Raw genomic sequence first — 15395 nt, forward strand, 5'->3', positions numbered from 1 at the left:
ATAAGTGTTAAATATCACACATTTTATTTTGCTTAAACAAGACACACATACACCAATGTCATAGTAGTCACAATGGTTTCAGGTTCACCAGGTGGCTTACCAAAAATGAATATGAATATATGAAAAAGCTGTTATAAATCTGATGAAGTGGACTGTAATCCATGAAAAATGTACAGTTAAACTATTAATCTTTTACATGCCAGAAGCGCTGCATTCCATTGTAGCAATCTCAAGTACTTGCAGTTTTTTAATTTCTAAAAATTTAGAAACTTTTCTCATTCTTGAACTCTCTTTAGCCCTATTACTTACAAACACCCCAATAGTCTTTCCTCTTGCATTTTATGCTCCCCCTTTAGTTATTTCATAGTCCATGATTTTAGAGAAACAGATATTACATATTTTCTAGGACAGAGCATCCAAGCAAAATAATGCTTTTATTGTTGCCGATGATTAAATCATTTTAGGAAGGTAATTATTACATAAAAAGGATTAATAAGTGCAGCATTATCTTTTTTAGTCAACTGCTATATTTTCTTGAGAGCCAGCCTAGTGTAGCAGTTAAGGCATTGAGCTAGAAACCAGGACATTCCTGTAGAAGAGTTGTATTCCTACCTTAGATACAAAACCAGATCAGTGACCATTGCTCAGTCACTTTAACTCACATTAGAGAAAAGGCAAGGGCAAACCACTTCTGAAATCTTGCCAGAAGAATTGCAGTTACCAGAAGTCAACTCTGACTTGAAGGTATCAAAAATAAAAAATATGCAGATTATATCATCATCATTATCCATTACAACTAGCAGCCATAAACCTTTGTTGTTGTTAATTGTGAAGTCATGTCCAACCCATTGTGACCCCATGGACAATGTTTCTCCAGGCCTTCCTGTTCTCTACCACCCTCTGGAGTCCATTTAAGCTCGCACCTACTGCTTTGGTGACTCCATTCAGCCACCTCATTCTCTGTAGTCCCCTTCTTCTTTTGCCCTCAATCTTTCCCAGAATTAGGCTCTTCTCCAGTGAGTCCTTCCTTCTCATTAGGTGGCCAAAGTATATGAGTTTCATCTTCAGGATCTGGCCTTCTAAAGAGCAGTCAGGGTTGATCCCCTTTAGGACTGACTGGTTTGATCGCCTTTCAGTCCAAGGGACTCACAGGAGTCTTCTCCAGCACCATAGTTCAAAGGCCTCAATTCTTTGGCGCTCAGCCTTTCTTACGGTCCAACATTCACAGTCATACATTGCAACTGGGAAAACCATAGCCTTGACTATACACACTTTTTTGGCAGGTTGATGTCTCTGCTTTTTAGTATGCTGTCTAGATTTGCCATAGCTTTCCTCCCCAGGAGCAAGTGTCTTTTAATTTCTTGGCTGCAGTCCCCATCTGAGGTGATCTTAGAGCCCAGGAAAATAAAATCGGTTACTACCTCCATTTCTTCCCCATCTATTTGCCAGGAATTGAGAGGGCTGGATGCATGATCTTAGTTTTCTTAATGTTGAGTTTCAAGCCAACTTTTGCACTGTCCTTCTTCATCCGCATCAAGAGGCTCTTTAGTTCCTCTTCACTTTCTGTCATTAGAGTAGTATCTGCATATCTGAGGTTCTTGATATTTCTCCCGGCAATCTTAATTCCAATTTTTGATTCATCTAGCCCTGCCTTTCTCATGATGTGCTCTATATATAAGTTAAATAGGCAGGTTGACAGTATATAGCCTTGCCGGACTCCTTTCCCAATTTTGAACCAATCAGTGGTTCCGTGTCCAGTTCTCACTGTTGCTTCTTGACCCGCATATAGGTTTCTCAAGAGACAAATAAGATGGTCTGATACTCCCATCTCTTTAAGAACTTGCCACAATTAGTTGTGATCTACACGATCAAAAGCTTTAGCATAGTAAATAAACAGCCATAAACCTAATTGCTAGCTTTAATTGAACCTGAATAGACAAACTATTCTTTTCTTGTTTGTCCTTTCCCCTTCTGCTCCACTCTCATTTCTTCTGTATCTATTTTGGAATTGTGGCCAAGTTGGGGAAAGGTGCATCCTTTTATTCTTTGTAGTATATTGCATAGTGATGACAACCGTCATAGCACATGTTTTATTATTAATAACCATAGTTCTAATGAAATATTATTTGCAACAATGGTAAAAACTCTTTTCATTGGCTCTGCATAGACTGAATTAAATAAACTGCTGTTAGTAGCAGCAGAACTGAGGACTTTTTAATAGTGTTTAAATTGGATTCAGCATCCATATTTCTGTCCTTTTAGTACGGAATTAAAAAAGGGAAAAGCATAGGCACAGCTGAAGTTATTTTTAGAATGTTATAGAGCTCATTTTAAGGGATAATATGCTAAAGCACCACAGAGTGTCACATACTGAATAATAATTACAAACAACCTCATGAAACTTTAACACAGAAACTGCTGCATTGTTTAGGATATTAATATGGTTTCTGGAAAGAGTAATTACTAGTTATCTACTGCCAAAGACATTGTTGGCTGTCTAACTCCAGGGGTACTGTCTGAGTAAGAATCAAGGCCCTGAATATTTGCAACAGAGTCACAATCAATACCTCTGTTTTGCTGCATAATGAACTTAATCCAATCTTTCCAAAAACAGAAAAGGAAAAAAAAAACACGCTAAGGAAGTACTAAAACCTTAGCTTTCATATTATTTCTTATACTTGAATGAGAAAAAGAACCTGGAAGGATGGATAGATGGCGCAACAATATCTAGTCTGATTCTCATATTGCCAGAATCATTCTTTCTCAGCCTGCATAGCAGGCATTACTGGGTCTGCTTTTTTATATAAAGTGTGTTGCCAGTTATGTGTGAAAACTGTGAACAGTAATTCAGAATGTTCTCTAACTGTTATCTTAGTGCAAGTTGTTTTTAAGCAAAGAAACCACCAACTCCTGGGCTAGATCACGTGGCCAAAGTTTCTGTGTTGTAGACTTCCTGCCAATCAGTGGAGCAGAAAGCACTGGGAGGAGAGACTCTCCCTGCCCAAGTTGCTTCTCAGTTCATAGATTTGGACAACTTTTATATATTATTCATTCATTCAGAAAATATATACATGGCCGTCCAACTCACTCATAGTAACTCTGTACAGGTTCCAGAAATAAAACCCCAGTGCAAAATATGATCAATTCTCAGCTCTTGTTAACAGCAATCAGACAAACTACTTAATGTGCTCCATATCATCCTGGGGTTCTCAGGCCTCTGACAAAATCATGACTTCAGGGCCTTTAGAAAGGGTATTAAGGTGGCGGCCAGCCTGATATCTGTGGGGATGATGTTCCACAGGGAGGGAGCTACCAAGGAGAACGTCCTTTTTCTTGGCTCATTAGATGGACCTCCTTAATTTGCGGGAGGGGGAGGGAGGAACCGATAACATACCTTGCCTCCCTGCTCTGATGGGTCAAGTAGATGTAGCTGTAAAAAGGATGGTCCTTCAAATAACCTAGCCCTAAACTCTTTGGCAGGGAAAGAAGGCATGGTTGTAAAATTATGCCAATCAGATGAAAATTTCATTCCTCATTGAATCTTCCACATTAATCGGCAGAAACACCTGAGCAGTAAGAAGCAGGTAGCATTGTTTCAAAGATAGTTCAATGCCCTTCTGATTTTCTTGGCAGTAGTCTCCTGCTGATCAGTTGAACTGTGAGAAAGTTTACAGTAATACATGGTATCTCATGGCAGAAGAAGTTTTACATTTTGCATTCAATGAGTGGATATCAATAGAGATGGCGGTAGATCAGATTGTGTGATCACAGAGTATGGTATATGTACAGATTGGAAGGATAGGTGTGGCTGAGAGAATGAAAGAAAGGGAAATATATGGTAGAGGGAAAGATCAAGAGAACAAGATGAGAGTGGGAGAGGAAGCTTCTACTTATTTTCTTCCCATCCTATTCTAGTATGGGTAGTCCTCCTTTAACTACCAGGATTGGGATTGGAAACCCCATTGTTAAGTGACATGGCTGTTAAGTGAGACATAATTGCGGTGGACCTTCTGCCACAGTTATCACAGTGGGACATTATGTGACTGTGACTTATAATTTTACTACCAGTTCCTCCACTGCTTATCAGAAACTGAATGTGGAATGCACAAACAATGATCAGGTGACCACAGAACACTGGGATGGTTGTGAACACCTGTCATTTGTGAAACACCTGAATCTTATGGCCATGGGTAAACTGTAAAGGTCATAAGTGCCAGCACCAGTTGTAAAGTTCCTTTTTCAGCATCGTCATAACTTCAAACAGTTGCTAAACAGCTAAACAAACAATCCAATTTTTTTAGCATAGCAATAAGCAACACAATGCCCATGAATATTTCCACTGGCACACCTTGCAATCTTTGCTGCCACCTGATATTACTTTTAAAGGTTATTTTTAATTTACAATTAAAACATTGCAATGTTTTATCTGCAAGTATATCCCAGTGCTGATATCTGCATAGTTTACAGACCAGAGGTGGTATTCAGCAGGTTCTGACCAGTTCTAGAGAACTGGTAGCGGAAATTTTGAGTTGTTTGGAAAACCAGTAAATACCACCTCTGACTGGCCCTGCACCCATCTATTCTCTGCCTCCGGAGTCCCAGCTGATTGGGAGGAAATGGGGATTTTGCAGTAACCTTCCCCTGGAGTGGGGAGGGAATGGAGATTTTACAGTATCCTTCACCTGCCATGCCCACCAAGCCATGCCCACCAAGCCACGCCCACAGAACTGGTAGTAAAAAAATTGAATCCCACCACTGTTACAGATTTATAATCTATACCAGGGATCTATGGCCTGGTGCCAGATTGCAGCCTGTTTGGAACCAGGTCGCCAAAGTGGTAGACGAGTTTGCATGTGTGTTCAATCGAAGCTGCATTTGTGAAATCAGTGCACACATGCAAAACCATCCCCTCTTCCACCACCAGCGCCGCCACTTCCTCCACCTGTCCATCAAGCCAGAAAGATTGGAGATCGCTGGTTTGTTTGTTTTATTTATTTGTCAAACATGTACAAGATAACAAGTATAGGTATGAACATAAACATGAACAAAGGAAGTACATACAGATAAATGGGGACAGTAATTAAGGCAGGCATGGTAGGCACGCTGGTGTGCTTGTGCACGCCCCTTTTATGGACCTCTTTAGAATGGGGTGAAGTCCACTGAAGACAGTTTGAGATTGAAGCTGTGAGGGTTTGAGGCTGTAACAACAGAGTCGGGTAGAGCATTCCAGGCATTCTCCACTTTGTTGCTGAAGTCGTATTTTCTGCAATCGAGTTTGAAGCAGTTTACCTTGAGTTTGTATTGATTGTTTGCCTGTGTATTATTGTGGTTGAAGCTGAAGAAGTCATTGACAGGCAAGACATTGTAGCAGAGAATTTTGTGTACTATGCTTAGATTGAACCTATACTATCATCTGTGTAGCATGTAGGAGAAATTGTTTTATAAAGAGGATCAAACCCATTTTTTTCACTCATGCACAAATTGTTTAATTATGGCACCAGAAGCAGGTGAGGCTAACCTAAGGAGGGGTGGGGTTGTAACCCCATTATTAGATAGATTTGGGCTAATTGCAATATTCATATAATCAGTACAGCAGACTAATTGATAGGTTATAACAGCATAATGAGGTTGGGATCAGGATAGTAATGTGGGTGGTACTACAATAGCTTACTGATTTAAACAAAAGCTGTCTTCTTTGAGAAAAGTTGAGTCAACATGTTACTTTCTGTAGATGCTATTTTCTAGCAGCCTTTCAACATTCAACATTCTTTGTGTCTAAAAATGTTATGGATGAACTAGCAGTGTTTTCCCCCCTACTGGGTAAGTGTATTTGGGGAGGGCAGTGATTTACTTGACACTTTCAATGTGATTTTCTACAGCAGCTGATAGCAACTCCCTGGGTTTTTAAGTATCAGACAAGAGATCTTTCTGACTCCAGCATGGAGATGCCAAGGATTGTACATGGGGTCTTTTCATTAAAAAGCAAAATCTGATTCCCTCTATTGATCATTGTCTTGTCCTTAAAAAGAGCTTTTCCCATAAATCTTTGTAAAGAAATCTGAATGGACTCCTCCAGAATGTTATTAATCATGTAGAGAGAAGGAGCTCCCTAGATATCATTTTTATAGTATTTCAATGAAGGATGAGTACTTGTAGTCAGAAAAGATGCATTGAAAAATATTTCAGTTTGGAGCCATTATACCAGGGGTGAAATGCTACTGGTTCTGACCGGTTCACTAGAACTGGTAGCAAAAAATGCTAAGGTTCACCTAAAGCAGTACTAAAAAAGTTTTAAAAAGTGTGGGGAAAAGGTTCCATGACACTCAGCTGTGCTGTGTGATCGTCGGAACCTCCCCCCCCATTTTTTAAAGCATTCTTTTTACTACCGGTTCTGGTGAATAGGTAGTAAAAATGCTTTAAAAAGTGAAAAAAGTTGGCCATGCCCACCCAATCACATGATCCTCCTCCACCAAACCACGCCCACAGAACTGGTAAAAAAAATATTTCACCACTGCATTATATCTACTTCCACTATTATCAAGATACTGGAAGTAGGTATAATGGCATCCAGACAATGGCATCATTTGGATTTAATAGAGGATGCCATTAAAATATAATTGATTATCTTTTATAGGATAAGCTTCTTTGATATGTACACAGGCTTTTGTAACAGTGTAGGTAAACTATCTCTAACTTCTTTTCTTTTTTTCTCTGTGAAAGGTTATCCATGAAGACCTTCTTATTGGACCAAATTGAGTCTCTTATTCTAATGCAGAGGCTCTTGTATGTTTCCTACACAAATAGGAAGAAATATTATGTCAGAATTTGTTCTCTCACAGAAGTATATTGACATGCTAATGAAGCAGAAGCAAAAGTATTTTGGCTCAAAAGACAGAAGGCTGGGAAAAATAATATCCAGCATTTTTCAGATCTATAAAGGCATGTCAAAAAGGAAGAATGAAAAGAAACTATTGTTCGCATCTTTCCCTAAGGATAGGGCAAGGAGCAAAATGCTGAGCCACAGGAAACCTGAAATAATTGGGGAACTCTCCTATCCAGATAGTCTTAGTCGGTAACAGACTGAGTAGGAAATGTGGCCAGAGGAGAGCTTTTAAATTTGAATAGTCAGTTAAGTATAGAGTTAGATAGAATTGGAAAGCAACTAAATGTGGCACGCATTTAGGTAAAATGGGTTTTACCTAAAATGCTGCATTAACTTGCAGCCAATACAAATGACTTGTAATGTGGAAGACTTTATTCATTTTGATCATGAACTATATAGTAGTAGTATTCTATGCTGAAGAAGATCTCTTAGTTTGGGCAACTCATTGGTGGTGTGGAAGTAAAAATGCTAATCTATTTTAGTAAGCCTACGTTCAGTTGCTTTAGGGTAACATTAATATAAGCGACTATTTTTAGTGATATGTGCCCATTAATTCTGAAATTTGAGCTGACCTCACACTATTTAAGCCACTAAAAACAGGATTTTTTCAGTAAGTCTGAGAAATGAGTTCACAACATCAACTGTAACATATTCGGGCTAGTTTACATATTGTATTATTTGATTTATTTTTACCATGGGCAGTTTATTCCTTGCACTGATGGATGGAATTTATCAATGTTAAACGGGCCTTTACCATTGTAGTGGAGATAAATTCAACAAACACATAAAATAAATAAGTAAGGGAATTTAAAAAGTGTACTTTATTGAAATGATGCTATGTAATAGTGATTAAAATTTTCTATGAATAAAGTCAGAAGACAATTACTGGAAGAAATATTGTGTTAATAAATGTTCATAAAAATGATATGGTCCCAAGAAAATGTAAACTGAATTTGTCTAATGTGTATTAAAGCTATTACAAAAGTAAGAATGGTTTTTTTTGTACGATGGCTTATGTCTCCCCTCCTTTTATCAATAAGATACTATTCAGGTTAGGTGGTTAGAAAAGCTTAGATTGGCAGCTTGAAAATTGAAATAAATAAAAACCAGAATCATCTGTGGCTGTGAATTTCTTTTAGTTGCTCTAGAGCAGAGGTGTCAAACTCACATCAAACTTCCCCCTTCGCTAAACTGGGTGTGGGCGTGGCCAGCTCATGATGCATTGGGCCATGGGCCGGAAGTTTGACAGCCCTGCTGTAGAGTTCTGAAAATGTAGTATTGGACACTGGAAATCAGATAAATGTTAAAAATTATAAACACCACTACTCTATATAATTTATAGTTGCGCTAAAATGTTATAAAATAACTATAGTTCTTTGGTGGCATAATTCCGAAGGAAACTATTTTAGACTATTCGTGGGAATTCTCAAATATTAGACAGTTGGGACTCATCAAAAAAACCTGTCTAATGTTTAGAGTTCTGTTCCAATGTTCAAACACTTTCATTTGCGTTATTTCATTAGTATAAGAATCTTTCAGTGTTTCCCACATTCTACCATAAAATGTTTACTGAAATGTTTTCCTCTGGAAAAAAGAAAATTGTTTCCCATAAGACCAATCCAGAATGATAGTGTGTGTGTCTGTGTTTTGTATATCTGTATGTTAGTGTGGATGTATATAACTAAAATATTCAGAATGGCTATATTGACTGAAAATTTTTGTGTAGTAATCCCAACATATCTAGAAAGCATAAGCAACCAGTTATTTAATGTTTATCCAGCATCCAGTTAGATTATTAAATGCCACTCAGCTGAGCTCAATGCCTAATGACTGAATGGGCACACACACACCATCTTAACCTGTCTTCTTTTATTTTCCAAATCCATCTTTATTTCTCATTCATTATCTGCTCGCATAATCCACTTAATATATGCTTTGTGTTCATTGCCACAAGGGAGCAGTAAGTCTTGATTATAGCTATTCAGCTTTCCTCAGAAAACTGCTTTGTGATCCTAAGAAAATACAGTGCTTTGACAGAAGGACCTGAGCACAGCCCCTTCTTTTTGAATCAGAGATTCTGCATACCTTAGTCCTGGATTGATTACCTCTCTTTGCCATCTGTGATAGTCATTGTAACCATCTCCACATCTATAATTCAAAGGCATCTATTGCCTTTCTCTTGCACTTACTATGTCCAATTGTCAAAGTGATACATTGCTACTAGGGTAAAAAAGAACAGTCTAATTCTATCTTTATTGTCATAGAAATATCCTTATTTTTCATAATCTTGTCCAAATTTGTCATCCCTTCATCTGTAGGATGAATTTCCTCTTTCCACTGTCCACCTTTACTTATTCTTGAACCAAGAAAATGAAACAATCCATCACCTTCACTTCTTCATCATGAACTATAAATTCATTAAGCCCGTCATCTTATTATTGAAAATTAAGCTTAAAATTAAGCTTTCCATTCTTATTTTAATGGGGACTTTTATATTTCTTCATTTTCTACAAAGTATTGTTATTCAATTTTTTACTGCTGTATCTCATGCTGTTAATGCCTTCCTTCCTTTTTAATTTATCTTTCATATCTTACACCAACTCTTATAATTTTAATAATACATTTGCTATATAAGGTGAGCCATAAGTTGAAGATATGGATCATGAAGCAAATGAGGTTAAAGGACACACAGAAAATGCAGAGTGATTTGGATGGAAAGAGAAAGTTGTTTAAAGGTGGGAAGGCTAACAAGGGACTTCCAGCATGGTGAATATAATTAAGAATAAAGATGAATTAATTATATGGGATGAATTAATTATTATTCTATAACAAGGGAAAATACTGGAAGAAGTATTTTAGAGATTTGCACGTGAATGGCAGCAAATGGAACTGAAACAATGCAATAAACATTAGCTTGCAAGAAATGATGGATGAACAGAAAATATGCTGCAATAATTTTGAAAAATGATAAGGCTTCAGATGTCAGTGCCTGGAGAAATGTTAAAATATGGATCTGCTCTGCTAATAGAGTGCCTGTATATGTGAAAACTGCATCTTGTCTAATGATCAGAAGAATCCCATAACTATTTTCCCATACCAAAGGGAAAGGTAATAAGAGTAAATCCAAAACCTACTGTATAGGAAGACCCATTTGTTAAGTGTGACTAAGAAAGTGTTTTATCAGTTTTCCTCAGTGAAAAAGTAGGGGAGGTGACAATTAGCATAATTTTAGAAGTAGTACATAATAAGACTTAAAGCTAGGAGGGAGATGTGAAGATCAGATTTTTGTTGTTTAGCAGATCAGTGGGAAATATATAAAAAAGAGAAAGAAAGGTGGTTCCATATTTCTTGATCTTGTAAAAGCGTATGATAGAACAAACAGGGTTCATCTTTGGAATCTTTGAGTGGGAGGCTGTTTGCTGAATGGGAAAGACAATGTAAGTAAAGCATAGATGAGAATAAATGAATATTTGAATGTTTCAACATACTGATAGATCAGGGAGTAAAATAATGATATATAGCACTTAGTAATAGCACTTAGACTTATATACTGCTTTACAGTGCTTCTAAGCAGCTTACAGAGTCAGCATATTGCTCCCCCCTCAACAATCTGGGTCCTCATTTCACCAACTTTGGAAGGATTGAAGGCTGAGCCAGTCAAGATCTAACGCAACACTGCATAATGGTGCAGTGATTATACACTGCACTGTGTAATCACTGCACCATTATGGCTCTTATGTGATGTTCCCACACTTGCTTCATGTATTTCTGGATAACTGTGTAAGGAACTCTTGTGGTGAGGTTACAACTATGTTTATCAGGAATGTATAGATGTGTATGCTTTTATGGCCAGACAATACAAATATAACTCAACTTCATCCATCCGCCGGCCAATGCCGACTGGCGACTACCCGGAGGAGAGCCTTCTCTGTGGCTGCTCCAACCCTCTGGAACGAGCTCCCCATGAAGATTCGAACCCTCACCACCCTCCAGGCCTTCCGCAAAGCCCTTAAAACCTGGCTGTTCCGACAGGCCTGGGGCTAAAGAGTTTTTGCCCCCCTTCTCGAATGGTATGGTTGTTGTGTGTTTTTAAATTTTGTATTGTTATGTCTTGTCTTTTTTTATCCCCCTGTCTGTACCCCCTTCCCTGATTGAATTGTGAGCCGCCCTGAGTCCCCTTCGGGGAAAAGGGCAGCATATAAATGTAATAAATCAAATCAAATCAAATCAAACTTATGACAGATTAAGGTACAAACATTAGTGAACATTTGAAGATGTGATGGACCTCCCTGGGGCTACTTATAATCTGAATTCAAAGTTATGACAACTACCCCCCTGGTCACATGATGACATTTTGGACATTCATGACCATGATTTGTGATTTCTTTTGCTGGAAATGGGTATTTGCTTCTGGTTTTTCATTACAGACAATGGATTCATTTACTAACAATGGCATTTGTTTAATGACCACTGCAAAATAGGTTGTAAAATCAGGTGAGGTCCTGTGATCACCCACCTAATGATCAACATTTACAACCATAATTCTGGGGTCAGTTGTAGCAATAGCAATAGCAGTTAGACTTATATACCGCTTCATAGGGCTTTCAGCCCTCTCTAAGCAGTTTACAGAGTCAGCATATTGCCCCCACAGTCTGGATCCTCATTTCACCCACCTCGGAAGGATGGAAGGCTGAGTCAACCTTGAGCCGGTGAGATTTGAACTGCTGAACTGCAGATAGCAGTCAGCTGAAGTGGCCTGCAGTACTGCACTCTAACCACTGCGCCACCTCGGCTCCTTGTAAGTTGAAGACTACCTGTATTGTGTTATTTGCTGAGATTTTGAATGATTTTCAGCAAATGTTTGAAAGACTTTAGGATACAGTAAGTAGTGGGCATCTAAGAATATGGTATTTCTATTTAACAAAGAGAATGGAAGATAGAGAACTCTTAAAAAGCAAGCAAAAATGTGATTTTCCTCCTTAGTTTTCATCTTATGTTTGCATACTAATCATGTCTATTGATCTTGCATTACTTTGTCCATGTATAGGTCTTTACTGTTACCTGTTAAGCAAAGTGCTGCTGTCTAGTTCAAGAAGTCTATAATTTATTGACTCTATTTCCTTTCATTTCCTTTCTTTCTATAATCTGACTTTTGTCTTGGCTGCAGTCTTTCCCCATATTGTTGATATGCAAGCTTTCCTCATCACCGAGCTAATGTTATTCACCCATCCTTGAAAACTATACTGGCATGAAATGTCTCCATTGCCAATCCTTATATTGCCTCTGTTCCCTATTGTCAAGTCACTACCATCTGACTTTTGTCTGAAATACTGGGTGGCAAAATCAAATTGATTTTATACAGACCTAGGTTGTCCTTTTACCTATGGATTGGAGATGAGATAAGGACAATCTAATGCGGACCGAGTCAGAAAAGATTTGACCAGATATTTGTGCTGTGAAGACAGGTAAATGGGGAACAAGTAGAAGACAATATTTGTAGCTCATCGTTGAACTGTGGGGACTTTGGAGCTTCCTGAGTTTGCTGGTTTTCTTGAAGATGTTTCATTACTAAACTAGGTAACATAGCACTGATGATGGTAGCTAGTTTGGTAATGAAATGTTTGCAAGAAAACCACCAAGCTCAGAGAGTTCCAAGGACCTACAAATGGGGTAGAATTCAGAGAGCTACCTTTCATCCTGTAGCTTTACACAGTTCAGGTGTTTCACTTGTATTTGATATTTTCCTACTGACAACTGGTTTATGGTCTGTCATATCTCACATTTTAAAATTGTGCTCATGAGTATACTCTTTCTCTGAAAATATTTGCACATTTTGTAATCCCAATTGTAAAAGATTGGAATATAGTCTTTTATCAACCTTTCATTTCCTTCTGTTAGAGCTCTTCTGAGATTACTTTTGAGTACATTTTGAGATCCTTTTTTGTAATTTCTCTGCTCTTAGGATCACAAAATTGGAACAAACTTTTGAGATCACCTAGTCCAAACACTTGTTGAATGCAGGATTTGTTGATATACATATTTTTTACAGCCAGTTTAGTCCCATAGCAATGAGCTTCCAGGTTCATAGACCATGTTCTAATTATTTAAGCAACAATATCTGAAGATACCAGCCACGATTGCTGGCAAAATATCAGAGTACCAAATAATTAAATTATGATCTACTGGCTCAGAAATGCATACCCACTGGTCCCCCCCCCCCCCGCCATTTGCCTGCTATTTTTTTCTATTTCTTTATATTCTTGATTGTGAAGTCATAGAATGTTGTTTTGAAAGTCACTCAAACAATTTCCTTTTAAAAAGCTCCTTGAGTTCTTTTTTGCATAAGTTAAATATATATAGAATCTGTTCCTTACATTATTCTTAAATTCTGCCTGCACATATTCCTGGTCCTTTTTTTTGGCACACTTACCTTTTTAAATTTTGTATAATTAGCTTGGGTAAGTGACATAAATAATTCAGTCTTTTCCACAATCTGCAGTTGAAGTGCCTTGGCCGATAGAAATATACTTCTTCACCTTCTTTAATGTAGTATTCAGTAATTCTGATTTAAAAAAAATACAGAAATATCCCTGAGAGGAATTTGCTCCTATAAAGTTTGAAGCGGATAATAAACAATTCTCTCTGAAAAACTCTAATAACCTACATCCCTCCTTCATTCTGTGCATACTCTGACAAAATGTTTGTGTAATTCCAGATTTCTCTGCATCTTCATGTTTTGCATTCCAAACAGCCACTAAGAGTTCTTCATTCTTTCTTGATGTTTTATCGAAGACTCTTGCATTTTTCCTTCACTACTTCAGTATCTTTTATTGTTACATTTCTAATATATAAAAACACTTGCCTATCCCTGATGTTTAATGGAGGTCAACTAATTTAAGACTAGCAAATGTATTATAGTGTGTTATACTTTTAAAAGTCAATGAAGTGTGTATGTAACATTTGTTGTCTTGGAAACATGTGAAATAAAGATTAATGTTATTACCTAAGATAATAAAAATAATTCATTTTAATTTTCAAGTTATAAACACATTCACTCTCTTTCTCTTCTTTCTCAAATTCAATTGTTATTTTATGGCCTGTTGAACATAGTAGAGTACTTATTGTGTTTATTACATCAACAAGGTCCATAAATCAAGGTGCATAATTATAATCATTACACCAACAGATATTTTGAATATTTAGCTTTTCTAAAAAAAAAACCTCTTTAATAGGAGTTACCAGCACAATCTGAAAATAGAGTTCAATGGGACTTGGCTATGCTATTTGATGCGAAACATCCACCAGATCCACCACTGGAGGTTCAATTCAACTAATTTATTGCTAATCATGCCTATGCACAGGAATCTTCTCAACTAATAGTTAGCATCTGCTTGGAGTTAGATAAGGGTCAATAGACTTCAAGGGAGGTTGGACTTAATTCCTTTTTGACTATATAGGGATTCTCGGCTGATCCCTCTTTTGACTTTACCCCCACCCCCAGTTCTGCCACTCCTTCTCCTACATGTTCATTTGTAATAAAGACAGTGTAGTTACTTACAGTGGTTAGGTGTATACTGAAGATTAAGTTCTTTGTTACCTTCTTTCTTCTCTCCGCATTCATGGTTGACCTATTAATCTCATCTCTAAAAAGAGGAGATGGGAATATTTACAACTTTTAAACAATGCTTCAGAGTCAGTTCTACAGATCTGAAAACTCTCCCACTTTAAGAACTACTAAAAAGAGGCCATGCTCAGGCAATGCCACTTATTAAACAATATATTAATTATATTATGAATGTGGAGTGCCAAGCTGAATTAGGCAAGCTCATAATATACATATAAGGTACATTCTTTACCCTACAAGGTGTGATGCCCTTTAATTAATGTTGCTAAAGCGGCGCTAAATAGACAAATAGGTAGATAGACAACATTAGATAATAGATAGATAGATAGATAGATAGATAGATAGATAGATAGATAGATAGATAGATAGATAGATAGATGATAGATGGATGGATGGATGATAAGGAACTTCTTATCTAGAAAGACTGTGGATGGAGGAGGGGGGTTAGATACACCTGAGTTTGTGCTTTTTACTTCTTGATTTTATAGCCATATAAGGTAAAGGTAAAGGTTCCCCTCGCACATATGTGCTAGTCAGTCCCAACTCTAGGGGACGGTGCTCATCTCTGTTACAAAGCTGAAGAGCCAGCCCTGTCCATGATCATGTGACTGGCATAACTAAACACCGAAGGTGCACGGAATGCTGTTATCTTCCCACCAAAGGTGGTTCCTATTTTTCTACTTGCATTTTTACATGCTTTCGAACTGCTAGGTTGGCAGAAGCTGGGACAAGTATTGGGACCTCACTCTGTTATGCAGTGCTAGGGATTCGAACTGCTGAACTGCCGAGCTTTCTGATCGACAAGCTCAGTGTCTTAGCTACTGAGCCACCATGTCCTTTTTATAGCCATATAAAAAGTATTTATATCAACTACTTCCATTTCCAGGT

The sequence above is a fragment of the Thamnophis elegans genome, chromosome 1 (genome assembly GCF_009769535.1).
Source record: "Thamnophis elegans isolate rThaEle1 chromosome 1, rThaEle1.pri, whole genome shotgun sequence".
Taxonomy (NCBI): domain Eukaryota; kingdom Metazoa; phylum Chordata; class Lepidosauria; order Squamata; family Colubridae; genus Thamnophis; species Thamnophis elegans.